Source organism: Erpetoichthys calabaricus, chromosome 8 (assembly GCF_900747795.2).
Source record: "Erpetoichthys calabaricus chromosome 8, fErpCal1.3, whole genome shotgun sequence".
In the NCBI taxonomy this organism is placed as follows: domain Eukaryota; kingdom Metazoa; phylum Chordata; class Cladistia; order Polypteriformes; family Polypteridae; genus Erpetoichthys; species Erpetoichthys calabaricus.
This window is the reverse complement of record NC_041401.2, coordinates 145,369,719-145,383,705: the sequence shown is the minus strand read 5'-3', so window position 1 is coordinate 145,383,705 and position 13,987 is coordinate 145,369,719. Positions and strand designations below refer to the sequence as shown.

At 37.0% G+C, this 13,987-nt stretch overlaps 1 protein-coding gene across 1 annotated transcript in view; it reads right to left on the bottom strand.

Annotated features, from left to right (window-relative positions):
- LOC114656143 (anion exchange protein 3) overlaps positions 1 to 13,987 on the bottom strand; it is a 313,389-nt gene that overhangs the window by 22,587 nt on the left and 276,815 nt on the right.

Genomic DNA, 13,987 nt, shown 5'->3' with positions numbered 1-13,987 from the left:
GTCTTTTAGGAAGACACATGGTTGGATGAAGGGATGGGTGTTTCCTAATCAAAACGCTTTAATGAATTTGAGTCTTTCATCATAATGTCTTTACATAATTGATGCTACCACAGGTGCCAGGAGCACAAGGTAATTACTAAATAAAAAGGTGAGGAACTCCACAGAGCTCAGAGTACTCATGTGAGTCCAAAGGAAGTGCCCAGAAGGTCGTTTGGTCCAAGAAGGTCACCACAAGTTTATGGACTAACACTTCTGATCAGCTGGGATCTCCTGCACCATGTTAAAGGAACTCAACTCAGAAGTCTGGTAGTTCATTCTAGTTGCATGAAGAAGAGGAACTCTACATGATGCTGCCTGAAGTACAGTCCTGAATTAATAATAATAATAATAATAATACATTTTATTTATATAGCGCCTTTCCCATGCTCAAGGCACTTACAGAATATAATAGAGAACGGCAGAATATACAGTATATAGCATTGTACAAACCAGATGAATAAATAAAGAAGATTAAGACAGTAAATTCTGAAAAAAAAAACAGACAACATAACTGATGGTCTAGCACACACATACAGGTTACATTGGCATCTTGACAGAGAAGTAAACTGAGAGAAAGGTAATAAAGTCAAGTAGAGCTAAAAGCCTTCCTGAACAGATGAGTTTTGAGTTGTTTTTTAAAAGAATTCATGGAGTCAGCTGACCTGATTAATTTTGGTAGGTCATTCCAGAGTCTGGGCGCTATATAGCTGAAGGCCCTGTCACCCATAGAGTGTAGATTAGTGAGGGGCACAACAAGATTACCAGAATCAGAGGACCTTAGTGGGCAGGCAGGCACATAATGATGGAGGAGGTCACTGATGTAGTTTGGTGCGAGGTTATTTAAAGCTTTGTAGGTTATTAGTAGGATTTTATATTCGATTCTGTAGGACACAGGGAGCCAGTGAAGACGGAGCAGGATGGGTGTGATGTGCTCGCTGCTGCTGGTTCGAGTAAGGACTCTTGCAGCTGAGTTTTGAATAAGCTGGAGCTGTGATATAAGATTAGAAGGGGCACCTGCCAGTAGGGAATTACAATAATCGATGCGGGATGTGATAAAAGCATGGACAAGTTTCTCAGCATTAGAGAAGGAGAGGAAGGAGCGAACACGGGATATGTTACGGAGGTGAAAGTAAGAAAGTTTCTTAATGTGATTTATGTGGGCGAAATAAGTGAGGGAGGAATCAAAAATGACATCAAGATTTTTTACAGTAGAGGCAGGTCTGATGAGATCAATGCCAAGATGGACTGGGAAGTAGCTCATTTTATTAAGTTGTATTTTAGTCCCAATTTGCAGGAGTTCAGTTTTATTGCAATTTAATTTTAAAGAGTTCTGCTCCATCCAGGTTTTAATTTCACTAAGGCAGGTTGTGAGCTGAGAAAGCTCTGATGAAGTTCCACTTTTAACATTGAAGTAGAGCTGGGTATCATCTGCATAAAAATGATAACCCAATCCATAACTACGGATAATACGGCCAAGGGGAAGCATATAAATACAGAAAAGCAGAGGACCAAGGACAGAGCCCTGAGGGACTCCTTGTGTGACCGGCGCTGAGTTGGATCTGCTGTTGCCAAGACTAACAAACTCTTGCCTATCACTCAGATAGGACTTGAACCACTGGAGGGCAGTGCCAGAGATACCCAGCATGTTCTCCATTCTGGACAGTAGGATGTCATGTCTGACAGTGTCAAATGCTGCACTGAGGTCTAACAGAATTAATATGCTAGTTTGTCCAGAGTCTGCTGCCATAAGCAAATCATTGGTTACCCGTAGCAGAGCAGTTTCACAGCTGTGCCGCGCCCTGAAACCAGACTGAAAGGGTTCCATCAAATTATTAGAGGTTAGGTAATTGGTGAGTTGGGAAGCTACAACACGCTCAAGAACTTTTGACAGGAAAGGTAAGTGGTAAATAGGCCGGAAATTGTTAAGATTGTCAGCATCAAGGCCAGACTTTTTTAACATTGGGGTTACAGAAGCAATTTTAAAAGTGAGCGGCACGGAGCCAGTGTCAAGGGATGAGTTTATTATTGTTGTAACAGTCGGGATTATGGCATGAAGGCAGGATTTAAGTAGTGTGGTGGGGATGGGGTCCAGTACACAAGTAGTCGGCCTCATCTTACAAAGCAGGTTATTAACAAACGCAGAAGTGACTGGTGAGAACTTAGAGAAGGAGCTGGATGGAGTGGGAAAACAGGGAGAGATATAAACAGATGATATATTTATGTAAGTTGAATTATTTAGATCTTTAATTTTGTTACGGAAAAAGTAGAGGAATTCCACTTTCCAATTGGGTCAGGTACCCACTGGTATCCATGAATTGGTTGATTTTAGGACTTGTAATTTTTTGCAGTTTCATTAAAAATGAGAACAAAATAATAATAGAATAAGACTGCATTGATGTTTTCTATAATGTATTGTTTTTCTGCCTCTTCTCTCTGATACTATAATAGCTAAGTTTTAGTTGATGCTGAAAATAATGCACGACTTCTAACAGCACACATAAGGTATGTTCTTCAAAAGAAAATCCATTTGCAAATAATTTTCACATTACTGTTACAGAACCATATTATTTGAGTGGGAAATATCAAATATTTAATAATCCATCTCAAATAGATTTGAGTGTGTGACCACACTTTTGTGTCTTAATTAAATGAAAAAATAACCCAGATTACACAAAAAGTATTTAAATCAGCTGCCTAACCGATATACAGCTAAAGCAGTATGGCTTACAGAGACTTGATAGCAACTGTTAGTGATTATATACCAGTACTAAGTTCAAATCACAGCCTTGTCGCTGTCTAAATGGAGTTTGCATGTTCTTTCCATTTTTGTGTGGGCTTTTCTGTGAATACTTCAGCTTTTTCCACATCCTAAAGTCATGTATGTAGGGTTGTTTGTCAAATCAAAATTCCTCAGATGACTGAGTGGAGGTAAGTATGTCTTCTATCCAGGGAGGATTCCCACCATGCACATATGGTTGCTGAGATATGTTCCAGTTTTGTATGACACATGAGTTGGAGTATAAGTGTACAGAAAAGGAATGACTGAAGTTTTATTCTGTTTCTTGTAATCTTTTGCAATGTAGTGTATTTAAAATAAATTGCAAGTTCATGACCCCCCCATTCAAAGTTTTGTTTTCTACTTTAAAACCATTGCATTTTAAACCCCACATCACACAAGGGATGTAGCCCTGGAACAATTTTATTCTTCATTTAACCGTTTTGTTATTTTTCAAATGTTGTCTTTTTATATTATTAGTTATATTCATGGTACTGATTTGTCTTTTCTTGATTTATGTGAAATTGTATCTTTCTTTATTTAATTTGTAAATATTGTAGTTCTTTGTTGTTGTGATGTGAAATTTTACATACAAGTTGATAAATATTTTGTATGCCTTTATTTGTAACTTAGACAAAGCAATGTAATATTAGTGTTACATTATTGATAATAACAGCAATGGTTTGATGGTTTAAGAACCCCTTCCCCTCTTTCAGGGTAATTTTACAACAGGGTTGGAGTGTAGTGCCTCAAACAAGTTTGGTAAATGTTTCTCTGCTAAAGTCTCTCTCTCGTCCTGCACAGGAAAGCCAGGCTGCCTAACTGGCAAGCTTCACCTTAACACATGGTTTGGAGGGCAGGTGTGAAGGTGTTCTATTCCCCCATTGGTCTGAAGTATGGCTGTTTGGAACTGGCTTGTATCAAAAGCCTTTAAGTACCATGATGCCCTATTGGCTCTAGGGGTTGGACAGAAAAACTATAAATGTGCTTGCTTTACCTCACCCTCTCTCTCTCCTACCAAACTGATGAAAGACCATCTCACACCATGAACTGAAAAGGACAACACAATGAAGAGCACAGCTCGGCAGCCATATTGAGACAGGCATGTGGCCTGTTCTGAAGAAAGCTGACCACAAAATGAGGACTTAACTAAGGACATTTTAAGTAACTAACAAGTTTGTGTGCCGCCTGAAACTACACATCCCCATTTATCAGGTTGTATGGTTGCCAATATTCAAATGTACTTTGCATATTGTTATTATTTATGGAAATTATCAATAATACATTGTTTAAATTGTAACTTAACTCCTGCTTGTCTTTTACTATACCTAATTGCCTGAGGTTATAGATGTAGAAGGGAAGGTGGGGAGAATTTATAAAGTACAATACCTTAGAAACAGTGGTAAGTCTGGGAGATTTGAGGCATTCTGACAAAGGCTACATTTTAATAATACAAAAGGGGAAAGTAGAGGAATATATTACTCTACCAAGACAAAACATATATGTAAATTAGCATTCTCTTATGTCACTTGTGTTTTTTAGAGGTAGGGCCACCCTCATAACTTCTGAGACTTATGGCTATTTATGCACAGGAACAAGGGAGCTCATGGATTTTGTGAGTATCATTTTCTTGCTTGATATTCTAGTTTAATGGTTATTTTGCTCTGATTCTTGAATTTCTGTTATTGTTTTGTTTCAACCAGGGTCACAGGCTGAGGTTTTAATGCAGTTATTATGTTAGTTTTGTTAATTGTTTATGTTAATAGTACTGATTATTAATTTCTTTTTGTCCAAGCTTATTCTGTTGTGTTCTGTGTGTGTTGTGGGTGGTCCCACAAGAGGCGAGGCCACCTGCTCATAACTGTCAACAAATTACTATTAACACCAAAATCAACCCACAGTTCCATGTGGTTCACTTTGCTTTTTGATTATTTTTGTGAATTTCTGTATTTTTGATATATGCGCTATTTATTTCGACTACTCTTTGGATTTATGACTAAGACATTGCTTGCCTTGGGTTGCCTTTGCCTTTTCAGGCAATTCTTTTAGTCTCTTGTGCTCCATGGAGCTTTATTTTCTTACTGAGCAATTCTGTAAAATAAATCTTATATTTACAAAGATTCTATGTCGTCCTTTCTGTCATTAGTTGGGGTTTTGATGGTATTTCCCCCTCTAGTGGGCATTTTGAGTATTTTCAGGACTTTATGCTTTTGGAACTTTGAATTTCATAACAGTTTGGATTGAGCTTTGGGTCTTGTTCACCTTTCAGTTTCCTTTAAGGCAATTCCTTTACTGTTCTTTTGAGGATTTTTGTAGTTTTCTATTTTTTGAAAAACTACATTTCTATAAACTATGAAACCGATTATATCTCAAACCAGAGTTTTCATGGTTTCTCACCTTTAAGAGGAACCTGTTTTTCCCTGTTTTTTTTGGAACATGCTTAGAAGCCTGCAGCTTCAGTTTGAAGTTAGGCTGTCTGAGGTGAAGCTTTTTTAGAGTTTCAGACCAGGGAGGTAATAGTCTTAGTTTTGGATGTACTGAATCCTGAACCCCTTTTTGCCATTTGGTGTGCAGTAAATCATAAAACTGATGCCACTGAGTGACAGCTATAAGATGAGGAGACACAAGCATAGCAGTCAAACATACAAGTACACTTGACAATAAACTTGAAAATAAACAGCAGAATAAGTCTGTAAGGAACAGCCAGTCACTGAACTTCATACATATTGTCAAATTTTCCAGGAAGCCAGTTTTCCTGGCATTAGCTATTGAGGTTAAAGGATGCCAGCTAAGCAATGGCAACATTTTTTGTAGATTTTATTTAAAGAAGTTAACATTCCATACAATCAAGAATTACTTTAACAACAAAGAAAGTAACAATACATTTAATCGAGTCAAACTAAACAAACCTAAAATTCAATGCCAACATTTAATTGCTGCTTTAATGCTAGAATTTGTAATGTGCAGAAGGTTTTAATGACTTTGAAGTAAGTGTTCAGTGTTATAGTTGCAGTTGTTAATTGAATTCAAATGTTACAGCCTTTATCTCTCACTACAGCCACACAGTAGACTAACACTAAAACTATTCATAGTTAATGTTAAATATATGTTTATAATCCAGTAGATGAAAAAAAGATGTTGATCCAGTTAAGCTAAAGTTGTATTCCTTTCAGCAGAGTAGCAGTTAATGCTCATGTTCCTGCCTTGAATTTGCTGATAGATCAAATCCTTACAATATACTGTATCTGGGAAGAATTTATACATTTTAAATAAATACAGTATAATATATTTCTTGGGAAAGTTCCATCACATATAAATATAATCATTTAAACTTGCTTTTTGTACACGCTACCAGGGCATACACACTGACTATTCAGTACAAATGAAAAAAAAAGTCTTTTAAGAACTATTGCATAAGGGAAAAACATCTCTGCACTAACTCTGTACTGTAACCTTTTCTTTAAAATAAAGCTGACATCAAGCAACTGAATTTTACCATCTTGATTAAATCCTGCATTAACAAATGGAGTTAACAGCTAAACCTTTTAAAACTGAACAAAAAACAAAATATTTTGCAAGTTTTTTAACTCTATTGTTGTGTTTTTTAGGAGACACAGAGCAGCTACTTCCTATGTAAATGAGAAACTAACCTAAAATGTAAAGGCTATGTTATTTATGATTATAAAATGAAATTAAAAAGTTTATAGAATTAATGAATATATGACAAAAATAAATCTGTCAGACAGCAAGGCTTTATAGTTATATAAAAAGGGAAAGTGGCTAATTCTATTTTCTTTTTGACTAGTGGATTTTGGATCAAGAGTGTTTACAAACTATAAAACAGACAGTGGGGGGTATTTTTCGTACGTGGATTACTCGTTTAGCTGGATTTAATTGTTGACAATTTGGCCTGATCCTGGATCTGTCAGTTTTTCAACTCTTGCTGGAAGTGTTGTCATAGCAACACATCCTAATCCTCAAACCTGCTCGGAGCAGGTATGTTCTACGTAAACAAGGATTAGTTTACACACGTGCATGGAAGTCATCCAGTCATGGCTTCACCGTTCATGAATGAGCGACCAATTGATATTGGTGCGCAAATTATACGAAGAGAATTTCATATAGAGAGGGTTTTGCGCGATCGGCAAGATCCTTTATTGCTCCTGGAGGAAATTCTTTTTGAAAGATACCGCTTTAGCCGAGGGGGAATATTGTACCTCAATGATTTATTACTACCTTATATTCGAAGTCAAACTAGGCGAAGTCGGGCTCTCACAACCACACAGACAGTATGCATTGCTTTGAGGTTTTTTACAAGCGGCACTTTTTTATATACTGTAGGCGATGCAGAAAATCTAACTAAAAGTGCAGTTTGCCAGGCAATTCGTAAAGTCTGTTTGGCTCTGAAATATTTCCTTCGGGTTTTCATAGTGTTTCCTGGACACCTGTGTGTGCAGACAATAAAAGAGGCGTTTCATGCCATTGCAGGTAGGTAATACACAGGCTAAAACACCCACAGTTCCATAAAGAATCTCACAATCAGCCTAACATTCTCATTACCAGGATTTCCAAATGTGATTGGGGCACATGGGACTGATCAGAGTGGAGTTTGATCAAACTTTATTTGGAAAATGTACCTCTCCTCCTGATGAATAATCAGACACAGTGTCTTCATCAAATATTTGACCTTTGTCAATATCTCGTTGGTCAGACACAGGTTCAAGGGATATGATATTCCCTGCAACTGACCCAACAAAAAAGAGGGCTATATGGAACATACCTATGGCACACATGGAGGACAAATATATTCAATGACCATCCTTTACCTGAAATGAAGTGACCACTGCATCCTGCCACTGGTTCTGAGGAGGAGCTTCCCCCTGGAATGCCCTCAGAAACAGGGCGATGGGCATTTTGCTGGAGAGCCAACTCTTCTGCAGGGGTTAGGTGTGGACCGCGTGGACCTCCACCTGTTTTTTGCTTGTCTGCCTTCTTATTAGCTTTAAAATTAATGTTTTTTATATTATATATGATTATTTATGTCAACAAATCTTTAAATAGTTATATACCAATATTTACCAGTTTGAAGTATATTCTTGTACTTCACTTTAACCTGTTCCCATGTTCTCCTTGTGCTCACGTTTGATCTGGAATTATGACATATTAAATAATAATTAATCTGACACATAGGAAATGAAACGCTGCTTTCAGTAAGTACAATGCACACTACTTAGCGTTTAATTTGTCGGCCACTTTTTGCCAGCTGTCTTTTCTGGTCTGGGCTGCTTTTGCAGTGTTACCCCTTGTGCATATTAAATCTTGAAATTCTTCATGTCCTTCGAATAAAAGGTCTTGTGCCGCGTGTGTGAAAAAAAGAATGTGCCAGTTCTTTCATCATTTTGTTACAGCCTATCAAAGACTTGCTGATCATGTTTTCTAGACTCAATATATATGGGCTTTTCACTCAGCGCGAGCGCGTGCATTCATCTCGTATGATTAGATCCAGCTAAACTAATCTACTACACGGCTGCATTTGAAAAACCGACCTATCCCGGATGAGTGTCACCGGCATTAACTTATCCAAGATGAGGCACCTGATCTCGGATGATTTAAGCGACGTATGAAAAATACTCCCAGTATGTCTTGAGAGAAAGTTGGAAGATTATAAACAAAGAAAATCTTCCACTGCAACTAATCACAATAAACTTTTGTACTGTTTTCCCATACATTTTTTTCATCTGTTCTTTTTTGAAGAGTAAAAACAATCAGTTTTAAAAAGTTATTTTTTTTAGTTTTACTCTTCTGTATCTACTTAGCACTTTGTTAAAAATTGCTATTAGATTTAAAAAAATGTTTAGTTATTTTTATGTTAGGTTATGGTTATGAACAAAGCCAGCAGCAATGTGAGGATTATGTTTTTCGATTTCTCCTATGCCTAATATCCATCCATCCCTGTTAAGGGGTAAACTTAGAGTTACATTGGAGAATGAGCCTATGGTATACTGGATAAGAGACCGTTGGGCAGATTGCAGTTTGTGAGACTCAAGCACTGGGCTTTTGATATGGATGTGAGCAACACTGGAAGAGTCCTTGTTCCTTTTCTCTTCACCCTGTACACCTCAGAGTATAAATATAACACCAGGGGCCTCGTGTATAACGCCGTGCGTAGAACTCAAATTATAACATGGCGTAAGCACAAAAGTGGGAATGTGAGTACGCACAGAAAAATCCAGATGCAGGAATCTGTACGTACGCAAACTTCCACGTTCTTCTGCTACATAAATCCCAATCAGCGTGAAAAGTAATGCACGTGCACGCGCCTGCTGTCCCGCCCCAACTCCTCCCAGAATTACGCCTCTTTGAATATGCAGATCAATATAAATAGCCCTTAATCTTAGCCTTCTGTGAAAAGACAATGGAAAAAGCATGGTGGAAAATATAAGAATTTCAGCGAATACCAAGTGGAGGCAAGGAAAAACGTACTATTTGTTGGTTTAAACAGTGGTATAAACAAGAAAAGGAAGTTGATCGAGTGACAGAGAGTGTTGGAGAAACTCAAAAGCTGAAGTTCACAAAGTCGCACAGTGCCCGAAATAAAAAAGAAGTTGTCAGATATCAAAGTCGCCGTGAAAAGCCGAGTCATAGTCCACCGTCTGAGTGTCATATGAAAGCTTATTAGGGTACAGAGAAAAAAAAATAGGCACACAGTGGGAAAAAAGCACGAAATGTCAACTTCAATCTCGAAATTTCCACTTTAATCACAGTTTATTTTGTCATTAAAGTAGAACATCATAAACTTCATCTTAAAATCATTTAATGTACTAGTTTCTCAAATCCCAACGTAATTAAAAAATTCATTTAATGTGGGATGTGACATCCTTCACATCTTCTGTAACTCTGTAATAGCCTGTGCAATTCTCTGTGCTATGGAGTGCTTTGCCAGTAACACCACTTCAAGAGTGGTCCACTGAATTAAGAAGCTAATTAAAAGGCATGTTCAGTTATGGGACACATTCTCGACTTACTGGAGGTAGCAGCAAAAGCGAGAATTAAAACAAAACTGAGCACCATTATCAACAATGCTGCACCTCCTCTCTAGGACACTGAGGACTTTCAGCGAACGAATTACTCAGCAGAAGTATGTCAAGAAATGCTACTGGGGTTCCTTTATACAAACACCAATACACCTGCATAGTGCATCAAGTGACTGTGACAGCCAAGTCAGGCCATACTGTGTATATACACACACATATATTTATTTATCAATTTATCCATTTATTTATTTAAATTGCTTCTGCAAAAAGCCAAATTTCCCCTGGGGAAAAATAATGTTCTATCTATCTATCACATGCAGTAGCTACACTACCATAACATCATTTGACTGCCATCAGGAAGTGAAGCCCACTACTTAATGTCTTACTTCTGAACACAGGATTGTTTAAATTCATTCAGAATGTAGGCCATGAAGGCTGTTTTTATATGAACCCAACCATTTTATAGATGATTTATGAAAGGCTAAATACCTTATAATCCTGTCAAAAAGGAGGACTAAATGTAAGAGATATCCATTTATCTTTCTTTTTGGATGACCACAAGTTAACAGCACATATATCATGTAATCTTTGCTCCTAAGAATTATTCTGAGATGGCCATTTCCCACTTTGACAGTCATGACCCAAGTTCTCATAGGTTAGACATTCCTTTAGCAAGTTAAATGTTTAGCTGATTGATACTAGTCTGAATAAATGTGTTCCCTTTTAACTCTCAGAATGTCTAAGTAGTTCCATAGGATTAGGCACCCAGTTAAAATCACTTCTGGTGAAACAACATTGCAAATATTTATTATTTATTTATATAATTAAAGGGAAAATGTTTCATACACAATCAAATTAATTTGTCCTTGGGTATTTATTAAAATAAAGGGTTGGTTTATATGAAGCACAAGGTTTTCTTACTATACTTTCATCAATCTCTTTCTATTCTTTCCAGACATGAAGAGCTATAGTGAAGTATACTTATATTGGCTTGATGAAACCCTGCCTGAAAAACCTATCCACATACAGATTCAGTCTGTCCAAAGCACTGAGGAGTGCCTGGTTTAGATATATAGAAATACAAGATACATGGAAATGTAGAAATATAAAATAATGCAATAATGTACATTATAAGAAAATTTAATTGTACTGCCACACTAACGTTGGGAATAACCTAGATCCTGCTAATTCCAACACATGGTCATCATGATAGGGAGCTTATCTAGCAGTAACATAAATGTTTGTATATGTTAATATGTATACTCACAGAACAAATTATTAGGTACACAAGTGCACCTGCTTATCAATGAAATGATATAATCAGCCAGTCATGTGGCAGCAGCACAACCCATAAAATCATGCAATACAGGTCAGGGGCCTCAGTTAATGCTTACATCAAACACCAGAATGGGGAAAAAATGTGACCTCAGTGATTTTGACTGTGGCATAATTGCTGGTGCCAGACAGGCTTGTTTGAGTATTTCTGTAACTGATAATGTCCTGGAATTTTCACACACAACAGTCTCTACAGTTTACTCAGAAACATGCAAAAAATAAACAAAAGCATCCAGTTACAAACTGCAGACAGAAACACTTTGTTGATGAGAGAGGTCAGAGAGCTGAGAGAAAGGCTACTGGTTTCATGAACATGACAATGAGTTTAGTGTACTTCAGTGGCTTTTCCCGTCATCGGACTTGAATCCAACAGAATACCTTTGAGAGGTGGTAGAACAAGAGATTTACAGCGTGAATGTGCAGTTGATAAATCTGCAGAAATTAAGTACTGTGATCATGTCAACATGGACCAGAATTTCAAAAGAATGTTTTCAGCATCTTGTGGAATGCACGCCATAAAGAACTGAAGTTCTTTTGAGAGCAAAAGGTGGCCCTACCAAGTATTAGTACAGTGTTCCTAATAAATTTCTCTGTGAGTATAAACAGCAACAGCTTATTCAGGTGGTATAACTCAGATTCTAAAAAGCTGCAGGTTTTGGTTCCAGCCAGTTTTCTAAAGAGGAACAGTCTTTTTTATCTAGTGTTTAATAGTGAAAAGTACTCTTTGATGTGGATGTCTATCTATTATAAAAAGAAATCCTGTCCTGGAAAGCAAAAAGCATGTCTACGATACATGATTTTCTCTTAAGACATTTTAAAGACCCGCGAGACCAAAGACACGCCCTACTTACGATCTATCAAATAGGACAATAGGAAGCAAAACATTCAGTCTTGTGAAGGATTTGAGCACACACAGATCCAGGGCTCTCTGCGCATATAAAGCGTATAAGGACAGTACGTTATAAATTAAATGTCGACATCTAAGCGAAGAAGAAAGCAACGTGGAGAAAAGAGACTCAAATGCGTTGGACAGAAAAAAGAGCAAAAAAGAGTAATCGAGGTGCAAATTCAGAAAATAAGGAAAGTAATTTTCAGCCCGGAACAAGTGGAATTGAAAAAAAATCACATCCAATCTGGCTCAGAATTAAAAGACAGTGAGTAAAAGACAAATTAGAACTTCATAAAGACGTTTACAAACGTTGACGCTAAACACATGCAGAGCAGGTTAGAGATTATGAAACCAGTGAAATTAGAAAGGCTCAAAAAAAAACAAAAACGGCGCTATACACATGTGGAGAAAGTTAAAGGATATGAAAGTAGGAAAATTAGAAAATATAAAAAAAGAAAGTAAAGATCGCAGTAGCGCAAACAAACAAACTGCCTCATTTAACTATGCACCAGTCTAACTTTGGTTTTGCACAATAATTACTACACTATTAACACTTAATTCTACTTTATTCACATAATTGTACTTATTTATTATGTTCTACTATACTGTTACCTTTCAATCTATGACTTTTTGTTAATCTAACTGATATTCTTCTAACTTTGCACAGTTTTTGATAAGCGGATGAGGATGCATTTCACTGCGTGTTGTCCTGTATAACTATGCATGTGACAAATAAAGAATCTTGAGAATTTCAAAAACGGAGTTTACCGCACATGCATTTATTGGTTACTTTGTTCATGTATATATATTTATCTGTCTGCTTATTTAAAAAGCTACATTTATCCCAGGAGTCAAAAACATTCTGTCTAGCCCTTGTACAAAAACCTAGACAAAAGCTGGGGTATCACCTTGGTAACCCCATGTACTTTTGGAACTGGGAGAGGAAAATAGCACGACTTCACAGACAGGAGTCCAATGCAGAACTCTACTTACTTTTTTACTTTGTAAAAAAAATTATTAACTGCTGATGATGTAGATCATTTTGTCTGTACTGAAATTCCTGACCTCATTAAAAAGATTCAGCATATTGGGACTCGCAAGATTACAAATATTGTTTTTACAGAAGTTCTGAAATAAAAGTGAAACTAATGAAATAGCAACAATTCAAAGAAAAAAAAATCTTAAAAGTGTGTATCCAGAAAACCAAACACGGGGGCTGACGAGCGAAGCGAGCAGGGGGCGAAGCCCCCTAGTTTTTAAAAGAATCACAATATGAAATGATGCACCCATTTTTGTATGATTCTCCAGAAAATATGGCCCTAAACTGATTCTAGGGATTTTGAATTCTTACACCAGCTCATTACAAGTCCAGTGACATCACTTATTTCTGTCAACTATGCATACCAGCATAGTCAGCATGGGCCCCTGCCTTCCTGACCAGCCTCTAAATAAGCACTTAAACAATACAATGCTGAAAATAAAAATTAAAAAGGCAATACTCTTAAAGAAACAAAAAGTACAATTTATACAGCAATGATGTATTGAAAAATACAAAGAAAAATAATTTGTATAAGCACAAGCATAGACACTGTTGGGAAAAAAAAACTGATGCTGTAGCCATGTTTTCACATGTCCTCCACCTGCCATGTTATTTGACTATGTCCCAGGTCGCGATGCAGCAACCATCTAGCATTAATGGAGGTAATGGAAACTTGTCAGCAAAAAAAACTAAACAAAATTACCAAAATACAACAAACTACCATTAAATGGCTGCAGAACTTAACACTATGGGCAGATAATATATCTGAGCATAGTTAAGCTCTATCTATTGACGTAAATCATGTCATGTCATTTTCAAACCAGCTTAATCCAAACCAGGATCACGGGAATTCTGGGTCCTTGGGCAGATTGTGA